The sequence below is a fragment of the Equus caballus genome, chromosome 18 (assembly GCF_041296265.1).
Source record: "Equus caballus isolate H_3958 breed thoroughbred chromosome 18, TB-T2T, whole genome shotgun sequence".
Lineage (NCBI taxonomy): Eukaryota > Metazoa > Chordata > Mammalia > Perissodactyla > Equidae > Equus > Equus caballus.
In genome coordinates, this window is record NC_091701.1 from 17,153,853 (window position 1) to 17,164,635 (window position 10,783).

A 10,783-nucleotide genomic window follows, 5' to 3' on the forward strand; every position below is an offset into this window, starting at 1 on the left:
CATCTCAAACGATGATGAGCTTGTGCTAGCTTTACTTAATACTTCTATTGGAAAGTTTATGATTATTCAGTTCATAAAGAGAATGGCCTATACCCGGCCAATTTTTATCATTGTGTAACTAGAATTCTGCTCATTCGTTTGTCTATTCGTTCATTTATTTATGTTATGTGCCAGTTATGAATCAGAAACAAGGCTGGACACTAAGATTAAAAAGATGAGTAATCCACAGCCCCACCCCTTGAAGAAGTCAAAGTGCAGTAAGGGAAACAGTCAAGTGAAAACTACCGTACAGCATGAGAAGGGATTTGCACAGGACTTTAGAAGCAGAGGAAGACTCATAGCTCATTCAGCTGAGAGAACAAGGAAGCCTTCAGAGAAAGCTTAGGGAGTGCTTTCCAAGGTGAAGAAGGATGTGAAAGGCAATTCTGCAAAGAATAATATGTGCAGTGACACACAGCCTTAAAAGAACTGTGGGAGTTTCCAAAGTGGCTTACCACTATGGCTGTGGTATGGGGTGTGTACAAGAGAAGAGTCAGTGTGAGTGTCTTCGTGTGCTAAGTTTGGACTTTATCTTGCAGTTCTAAAACCCTGGTCCCCCAACTAGAACCAGGCTGACAGTAAAGAGCCATCTGGAGAACGTGCTAAAAATAGAGATTTCCCAGGCTCCACTTCTGGAAATTTTGGTTCGAGAGGAATCTGTTTTAAAAAAAAGTTCCCTACGTGAGTCTGGAGCACATCCAAGTCTGAGAACCACTGTGTGTGGGCAATGGGGATGCATCAGAGGTTCTGGGAAAGAGAATAACCCTGTTTTGGAAAGATAGCTCTTTTGCCAATGGAAAGATGTTGTAAAGCAGGTCAAACAGGAGTTGGAGGAACCGATAGGAGACCGTTGTGATAAAACAAATTAAGACAAGGCGAGCAGCTGCTCTGTAGCAGAGGCAATGGGGGTGCAGAGGAGGTGAATCTTCAGAGATGTTTCTGAGAAATGTAATCCGCAGGACTAGATGATCTGTTTGATGTGGGAAGTGAAGTGTGTGGAGGGGGGCAGAGGGGGGTGGGCTGGAATTCTGGTTTGTAAAGGGTGCCCTTGAGAACTGGGAGTGAGAGGTAAGCAGCAGCAGCCGTGGCTGTGTGTACAGCAGTGTGATGTTAGCTCAAGGTGGGAGACCAGGATGGAGCTTGCCATGGGCAGGAGGCCAAGGCTTGGGACTGGGCTATCCAAGATGCAGAGGCTCAGATCTTCGAACCCGGAAGTTGAAAACTTGCTGATGACTCCTTGCCTGGGGACATCTCCTATCTTTGTGCCACCTGTGGTCCCTGCCTGATGTCATCTCTCATAGCCCCTGTAGTAGCCCTTAGGCTTTCTCTCTAGCTTACAAACTTCCTGAAGCTAGGAATTATGTGTGTCCTTATGTTCTCAGAGCCTAGCCTTGTGCCTGCACATATTTGATGCTCACATTTCTAGGTGAATGAATTTTATTAATTACTCAGATAATTCCAGCTACAACAGCCTCATTATATCAGTATGGGCTTTGTGCCTCATTTGTGTGTGTGTGTGATTATATAAACTTGTATTTCTGTAATTCTATATGCTTCTTTTATTTCTTTCCAAAACACACATTTTTATGATGAATAAGAGTATGCAAAATACATTGCTTTCTTCCAAACATTAATTATTGCAAGATGCCTATGTAATGAGTGAACCAGCCATCTCCTACAGATATTAATTTGTATTCCACCAAAAAGAGCTTGATTAATAAAAAATTATTTTTCAGGGCTGGCCCCCTGGCATGGTGGTTAAGTTTGGCACCCTTCACTTTGGCAGCCCAGGTGCATGGGTTCAGATCCAGGATGTGGACCTACCACTTGTCAGCTGTGCTGAGGTTGTGACCCACATGTAAAAAAGAGGAGGATTGGCACAGATGTTAGCTCAGGGTGAATCCTGCTCAAGCAAAAAAAAGAGGAAGATTGGCGGCAGATGTTAGGGCAAATCTTCCTCACCAAAAAAAAAAATATATATTTTAAGAACTTTCAATCTAATTAGTTAAAGATAAGGAATAATTTTCAGTTCAGTTATCTAGATAAGCATATATGGATGCATAGAGGTTATTTTTCCAGAGAGTAGTATGATCACTTTAAAGTATCTGTTTATCTTTTTCTCATATGATGCTACATCAAATAAATAAGAGAGGCTTTTCTGAAGTCCCAAAGGAGTCACTTCCATGAAAGATAAACAAATATTGTAAGGACAGAAAGTGTAAGACTAACTTGAAAGTTACATTACTCTTGATGTATAAGCTTTTATTCTGTTCATTGATTGGATGATTCCTTTTTTGTTTATTCTTCATTATCCTTGCCTTCATTGCAGATAAGTACCGAAGTACCTTAGGTACTTTAGGTGCTCTGAGTACCTAACAGAAACTTCCTACTTAAAGAGTTTGAAAACAACAGAAAACTCAAATACATAGTTGCAACTTTTCTTTATAACCTACTCTCATGATAAAGAGCAATGACAAGTAGGCAAGCTAATATCAGAGATTCCAAAGTATAGTTACCAAGCAGATATTAAATTCAGATAACCAAAAATGTAAAATAGCAATGATATTGGCAAAAACTCTTAGTTTTTTCAAAAAAAGTATATTTTGGATTCTAATGCCATTTCACCCTGGTTATTTGGAATGAATTCTTACATCTAGATAATGAATTGCACCTCTCTAAGCGTATTTGACCCCTTGTTACTCCCCTGTGTGTGTTGATGTTCTAGCCCCTTGGTATGTCCTAATTATTGTGAAATTCTATAACTCTCTGTTTCCCCAATCTCCAGGAGACTGTTTTATGCCTCTCTCCTTATAACTTATGATGTGTATGTGCTAGTCCCCTAAATTGACTCAACTCCTTTTTATGACCCTGTATTCTATATGCAATTTCCATCATACCTCACTGGCTTTACCCAGTCTCTGGTTTTGGCTTCTCTGATCTGCTTTGACCTTTTGCTACCCAAACCCAATGCAAATACTGCACTAGCCTTAATGTGCTGGTCATTTGTCTACTTGGTCTCAAATCCATTCATTCCTTGCCCTTCTTTTACTCTGTATGGAAGGAAGCTGATTCCTGCCAACTCCATTTCCTACACTCACTTGCCTATGCCCAAAAGGATTTAGGACAATGAAAGATAAAAAGATAAAGTAGCAACACTGGCAGAAGAAGAGGAGAAGCCAAGATATTAAGATATTTCTCCCCATCTCTGATTCAAGGAGCTTCTGCCACAGTGGCTGCTTCTCCTGTATGATTCTCATTCTTGGTCCAGCCAGGGACAGTGGCTCCAGGGCTCTGTTAACCCAGCTCCTCTGTTGGTCTGTCCAACCCTAGGGATAGAAGATAGAGGCTTCTTGCTCTTGCTCCTCTCTAGGGTGCCCCTCCTTCCCCAGTTTGGCTTTCTGGCCCTTCCACACCTTTGTGACTAGTTCCTGGTATTAAATTCCCTCAACTGAACTACCTGCCTTGGGCTCTGATTTCTGACTGGACCCCATATCACACACTCAGGTGACAATACCTGGCAGATTGTAATTGTCATCATTGCAGAAGAACTCATGTAGGTATTGCAAGGCTCACATCCCAAAATGTCTAGCAGAGATATAAAATAACTAAGAAATTTGTTGAAAATATATAATACAGTGGAGACAAAGTCATTTAATTTTTTTAAAAGCCACTTTCATTTAGTTCTTATCTTCATTCATTAGTAATCTCCCATCAATAGGGAAACCGTGAGGAATGGAGCAGAGTGAACAAAGAATCAGGCCCACGCTGAACCCAAAATAGTTCCAAGTAGATTTGCCTGCACAAAAGAAAGAAAGATGTAATGAGCACCCAGAGTAGGTGACAAAACACATTTAGCACTGTTAATGTTAAATAACAACGAAGACCCCTGCTGCTCTCCCCAACAAACTCTCTCTTGCATTAATTTGACCTTCCAACGACACGAAAGCAGTCATACTCATTGCATGCAGGAGTCCAGGACAGTGTCAGTGGCCTAATGGCCTAGGAGTGACCCATCCTTTGAGATAGGTTTCCAGATCAGACTTTTGCACTCCATGAAAGGTTGAGACTGTGGTTTCATGACCTTGGGTAGGATGCAGTTCATCATCATGTCTAGCTTCTAAGTAAATCTTTTTCTGATTTTATTGAAATGGAGCAGAACTAAAAGCTACAAGGGGGGCTAGTTTTATTCTTTAACCAGTTTCCTGGCAATGCTGCAATGAAGTACTAGAAACTGCGTGGCTTAAACAACAGAAATTTATTTTCTCACAGTTCTGGAGGCTAGAAGTCTGAGAGCAAGGTGTTGGCAGGATTGCTTCCTTCTGAGAGCTATGAGGGAAGGATCCATTCTAGGCCTCTCACGTGGTTTCTAGGGTTTGCTTGCAATCTTCGGTGTTCCTTGGCTTGCAGAAGCATCATCCTGATGTCTGCCTTCATCTTCACAGGTGGTCTCCGTATGTGTGTGTGCGTGTGTGTGTGAGTGTGTCTGAATCCAAATTTTCCCTTTTCATAAGGACGCCAATCATATTGAATTAATGCCCCTCCTAATGATCTCATTTTAACTTGATTACCTCTGTAAAGACCCTATCTCCAAATAAAGTCACATTCTGAGGTACTGGGGGTTAGGACTCCAACATATCTTTTTGAGAAGGACACAGTTCAACCCATAAGAGGTCATTTATGCAGATTAGCTCACCTTCTCTTGCTGAACTCTCCTTTCCACACCCACATTCCCATTTCTCTCCACCAAAGCCTTCTGGCAGACCTGTGGTCAGGAAAACATCTGGTAAACTCATTCACACTGAGGTCTAATTGGCCAAAATTTCTTTGTCTGTTTATAAAGTACAACAGTCCAAAAGGATATAAAGCAATGATAAGAAACCGATAAGGTTTAGTGTATTGTCCCTCCTGGAAATATCTACACTTTAACAAATCACAAGGAATTATACCCATTCCTCACTATAACATAAATGGTAGCAACGCTTGGGCTTATGAGAAAAATTTGCTAAGCAACCTTTGATTTTCATTGTAATGAACATAAAAACTGCATTTTTTATTAATGGCAAATAAGGTTGAATTCCATGCATTGATACAAGTGTACGCACTCATAATTCCCTACTGAAGATTACTATAAATTTCTTCTTTAACACTAATAAAAAATATAAACACTCCTAAAGAACTGCAAACTTGATAGCTATTGCCACATTATCGATTTCATAAGTGGTTCAAAGGCAATGAAATCAGCAAGATATTTGGACCACTTGAACCAATAATGACTTTCTTTTAAGTCCATCTCCTCTAAAATTGCTTTTAAGAGTCATGTTTGCACCCCATAAAAATTTTTTTTGACTCAAGAATATGGGCTATGCTAGCACAGCTATCATATTTAAGAAAAACTTATATAAGCTGACACTAAGAACTATAAAGTAAGATAGGGAAACTTGACTTTATGTTTTGTACTCTAAAATATAGTTGATTCTTATTGTTTGCAATAGTTATAATCTATAAAGTTACTGTGAACACTGAATTAGCAAATACTGAATCAATGCTCCTACCGGAAATACAGGATTAGGTTCCTGTCAGCCTCTGGTCCCAACATTCTTGTCAACTGAACTCATAACCTTGGTTTACGTGTGTTTCTGTTTAAAGACACTTTATTTAATATATATTGATGATTCATTAACATTGAAATCACAGCCAACAGCACTATAACTCATGCCTGAATGAAGCTTATCTAACACTTTTTTCGTCAAAAGGTGTATGACAGCCTTCTTGTGCTTAGAAACACTAGACAGCACTTTAGCACTATGCATGCAGGACATTTTAAAGTAGCAAAGTCAACAACAAAAAGCGTAGAAATGCAAATAATATAGCATTAAATAGACCACAAAAAGGACACATTTACAATATGAGAGCTGAAACAGAAAGGCACAATGTCACCTTGTTCAACCTCAGTTGTGAACATGAGCAATCAACAGCTCAAATTTCAATTTGAAAATACCTAATATCTGCAATGCACAATACACAAGATATGCCTGTACACTCTCTAAGCCTTTAGTCCCTTCAAGGTATTGGGTTTGAGATTTCAAAAGCTTCATCTTTTGCCTTGAACGGACTCTTCTCTTAAACTCTTCCCTGCTTACGGTTTCAAAGTTTATTTTGAAATGCAAAAAGTCCAGAATCAACTCTGTGTTTTCTTTCATTCTTTTCTTAAGGCAATAAAGGCAAGATAATTAGTAGCCTGAAGAGTAAGTGAGGGGAGGGATAGAGATAACAGGAAAGAACATGGGAAAAGAAGAAAACATCAGTTAGTGTTCAAAATACTGTCCTGCCACATAAATTTTCTTTTCTCCACCCAGCTTCTCAGGTCATTCTCAAACTTTCACTGTCCAGGAGAATGGCACAGACCCCACTTCATTTGAAGAATACCACTCCGGACCAATGGAAAAGGTTAACCCCTGTGATTACATTAATTATCATTTGTGAACACATTCAGATTGAAATAAGAGCTTGCAGTCTTGCAAAATATAAGGGGATCTTTTAGACAAATAAAACTGAAATTTATTTTTCAACCAAGAGTTGAATAGCAACTTGGCACTGTTTGAATAGCATAGCTCATTGTGACTACAGCTCTGTGGCCCTTTTGCTTTGCCTGTGAAGCAGTTCTTTTAAACAATGGGGTGCTGGGCCATTATTTAGGCAAGACTCACATAAGATAGAAATCCATCAAAATGACTTGACAAATCAGAGAGAAAAGTCAAGCAAACTGTACTGCTATGCTGCGTCTAAATTGCAAAGGAGAGGAGGGAGGGGGAAAACAGTGTAATTAGAGGCCATTTAAGCTCTCACATAGGAAGAACAGCACAATAGTCTATATTTGAAATTGTAGTGGGAATTCGAAGTTCTAAGGTGGTAGGGATAGGGCTGAGGAAACAAAGAGAAGGGAAGAATGAAAAGAAGAAGGCACAATATGTACTCACACTCGCAGAGAAAGTATTGGATTAGACACCTCCAAGAATCAGAAACAGCTCTAGGAGAAAGGAATAGTCAAATAGCATTTCTCCTAAGTACAATAAGAGATGTCAGGCTGGAGAGAAGAATGAGAGATGGTAGAGGAGGGTGTGACAAGGCAGAAAGCACTGAAATGGAAGCAGATGGAATATTTACAAGGGATAGAATAAAAATTGGTGTTTTAAGTAAAAATATTTCACTAGTGTAAAGTCCCTAGGCATGCCATTAATGTTTAATTTAGATTACACAGCTTTATCCTGCTCACTATGTATTTTTCTAAAAATAACTTTAAAAAGTGCTGCCCAACATTCTTGGCCACTCTTTAGGGTGTGATTATGGAGCCTCATATAGACCCAGAGAGTTTTTTCTGAAGGCTAATTTCGTTCTCTACCTTTGATCCTGCCAAATGGAGAAAACAAACGTGAACTGTTTCTTCTGCAAGGAACAACTCTCGAAACTGCTCCAGTTCTTAAAGGAGAGGCAAAAATACTAATGTCTCAAGTTTCTCACGTAAAAGCTTTCTCGTACAAACATTCCCTCACAGTTGTATAACACTTCATGCTTTTGAAGCACTTTCAGGTGCATTACCTCATTTGAATTTCAGTGAATTCTATCATAAAAGGCATTTTCTTTATCATGTGTTTTGCATACTGCTTTTTCCGCTACCAAAACCAATAAAACATTAGACATGGTGAGTTAGTTTTTTTACACCCTCAATACTCTCAACCTTTTACTGTTTTCACTTTTTCTTTCCTGCAGCCTAGAGAGTGTTTTATGCTGCTGCTCAGTTCTCTTGACTCTCCAAATTTCTAATCTTTCATTTAGCAAAGTAACATGAGACCTAGAAAAAGTCCTGTTTGGTATAAATATTTGGCCCCCTGTGTCACAGCCAACTGCCCACATCATTCACTGGCAATAGGAGAGCCTCTGTGGCCTATTGAGGTTGTTGAAGAGCGTCAGGGGCTCTTAACCAAAGTTTTAAAGCCAGACTAGACCTGGCTTTGAACCCTGGGGTTACCACTTAGCAGCTGTGTGGTGTCCTCATAAAGTGGTGATACCCACTGAATGTCATTTGTAAAGTTTCTAAATGCAGCAAAGTTCCTGCCCATTTGGTAGGCATTGAATGAATGTTTATTTCTCTCCCTTAACTCATAGAGGGAAGACTATCGAAGAGTCACCCACAGCTTACATGACAAGGGCTGGGGTTTGATCTTCTTCACAGACGTAGAAATGGGAAGCCTACCCTCAAACCCCAGGATAATTGTGTGCACTGCTAGACTCTGACCGGCCCACCAAGTCTTCTGAAACCAGGCAGTCTGCTGACACCCAATCAGGCACATCATGTTATTATCTCCAAATAGCCCAAGTGCATGCCATAGTTCTGAAGAAGACCATCTCAATCAGTTTCATAATTATGCAACAACAAACACAGATATCTACAGCCAACCAACATTGTTCAGATCTTTTACTTTGCTAATATGGGACAGAAACAGTTTAAGTGTTTTGTTTTTGTTTTTGTTTTTGTTTTGAGGAAGATTAGCCCTGAGCTAACTGCTGCCAGTCCTCCTCTTTTTGCTGAGGAAGACTGGCCCTGAGCTAACATCCATGCCCATCTTCCTCTACTTTATACGTGGGACGCCTACCACATCATGGCTTTTGCCAAGCGGTGCCTCGTCTGCACCCAGGATCTGAACTGGCTAACCCCAGGCCGCCAAAGTGGAACGTGCGCACTTAACCACTGCGCCACCGGCTGGCCCCTAAGTGTTTTGACTTTAAAAGATCTAGCCCCTTTCTCCTCTCCTAAATCTCATCCATGAGGGACTCCTAGTCCTATGCCTCTGTCTGGGTCAGGTTCCCTGCTTTTCCACTCAGCAATCTATCCTAGGTTCTAATAGTCTTCATTTTTTCTTTTACAGCACATAGGAAGGATCAGTGCCTTAGCCTCTGTGGAAAAGTCTTGGCCTCTACTGCTTATGGAAGAAAGGAAAGACAGCCCCTATGAAGACAACATGGTAGATGTTAATTTTCTGCATTAAGGAGAGAACAAAGCTGGGAGAACTGGACTGGAAGGTAGGAAGAAGTTGCTTCAAACAGAACAACTGATCTCTCTGTGACAGACAGTGGCTCGGTTTCAACAAGGACATGCTGAGCATATATATTGGCCAAATACTGCATTAGAGGCAGACATATGAAGATGAGTAGAACATGGTCCTTCTCCTAAGGACTTCAAAGCCTAGGAGAGATGGACAAAGGAAACACACAGTGCAACACATCGTGATTGTGATTGATGCTAAAAGAGACTCAAAATGAAAAGTACTCTGGGGTCATAAAGGAGGAATGGTCAACTCTAATGGGAGTAAGAGAAGGCGTCACACAAGGGGTAGTCTGATGCTAATTAGGATCTCCATGTGGTTCTAACCAGCAGCTATTTTGTGAAAATGAAATAAATTATGGAGTTTATTAACATTTCTGGTCTGTCCTAATTCTTTTGTATTTTCTTAATGATCTTTTCAATTTATATGTAAATTTATATTTTACAAATATATGTATGTGTGTGCATAAATACATGTCTGTATGTATATGTATATACGTGTATGTACATATATATATTAGAAATATTGTGGTTTCTTTTGTGACTCCTGCTTTTGCTTCTCTAGAGTATGTTCAAGTGTTTAAATATGCTGGAAGCTATGCTTCTATATTATACATATAAATGGTGAGTTCTTCTAAATAAGCTGAAACTGGGGTCAGTATGCATTAATCTTTTGACATTAATGCCAAAAAAACCTTCCTCTCTTCCTTTCTAAGACTTCCATCTTTATTTTCTGCTCTGTATTGTCTTCACCATGTTTTCCGTATAGTTTGCCAGCATCGTGCAGCATGTAACCCAGCACATGCCCCAGGATTCCTTTAAAAAAACACCTGAAGAGGCCCAGTATTGTGGTCTTAGTGTGCAGCCCCTGGTCTAACTTTCAAAGCCCCATGCAATTCTGCAACTTCCAAATAGGTTTGCACTTTGGAAAGTGCTGCTGTCTTTATTGCAAGGAGATGCTCTATGCCCTGCACTGATTTCCTGATACCCTTCAGGAATATTTTCTGTTCATGGTATATCTGCTGGAGCTCTCAGCTTCAGCTTGCCTAAAGCTTTCTCTCCTTGAGATGTCTCTGAATCATAATGATCCAAGGAGAAGAGATTTATCCTGCTCATGTTTTAAGAGGAAGAGAGCTTGAAGTAGTGTAATCTGATAAAGATTCCTTAACTGGACCGAAGACTCTACTTTTTGGGCAGTCCCAGTAAGTGCCCTCCCCAGTTGCTGCTACTTTATCATCCCATACCCCCTCTGGGGAGTGGGGCAGCCTTGGTTGAAGCTTCCCTCACATCCCTCTATTATATAGGCCGCAAAAGCACTTTGCAAACTGCAATGCATTATACAAACATAGAGTATGTTGCAATTATGCTAGAAACAGCAACCCATTAAAGAATCAAGTCTTTCTGCATAGATCACGTCCATCCCTCATTGCTTTCTCACCACTTACATGAACTACTTTGGGACTAAGTTGCCCTGTTGTTCCTGGAGTCTTTAAGAGGCTACCCACGCGACTGTAGAAGGGTCCAAAGGAGACTTCAACCTTTCAGGAATATTATTTTATTAAAAAATATATATATGTTAAACATTAATTCTGAGTACATGTGTATTTTTGTTATCACCTATGGTTTTTTCTGCATTTGTACGTG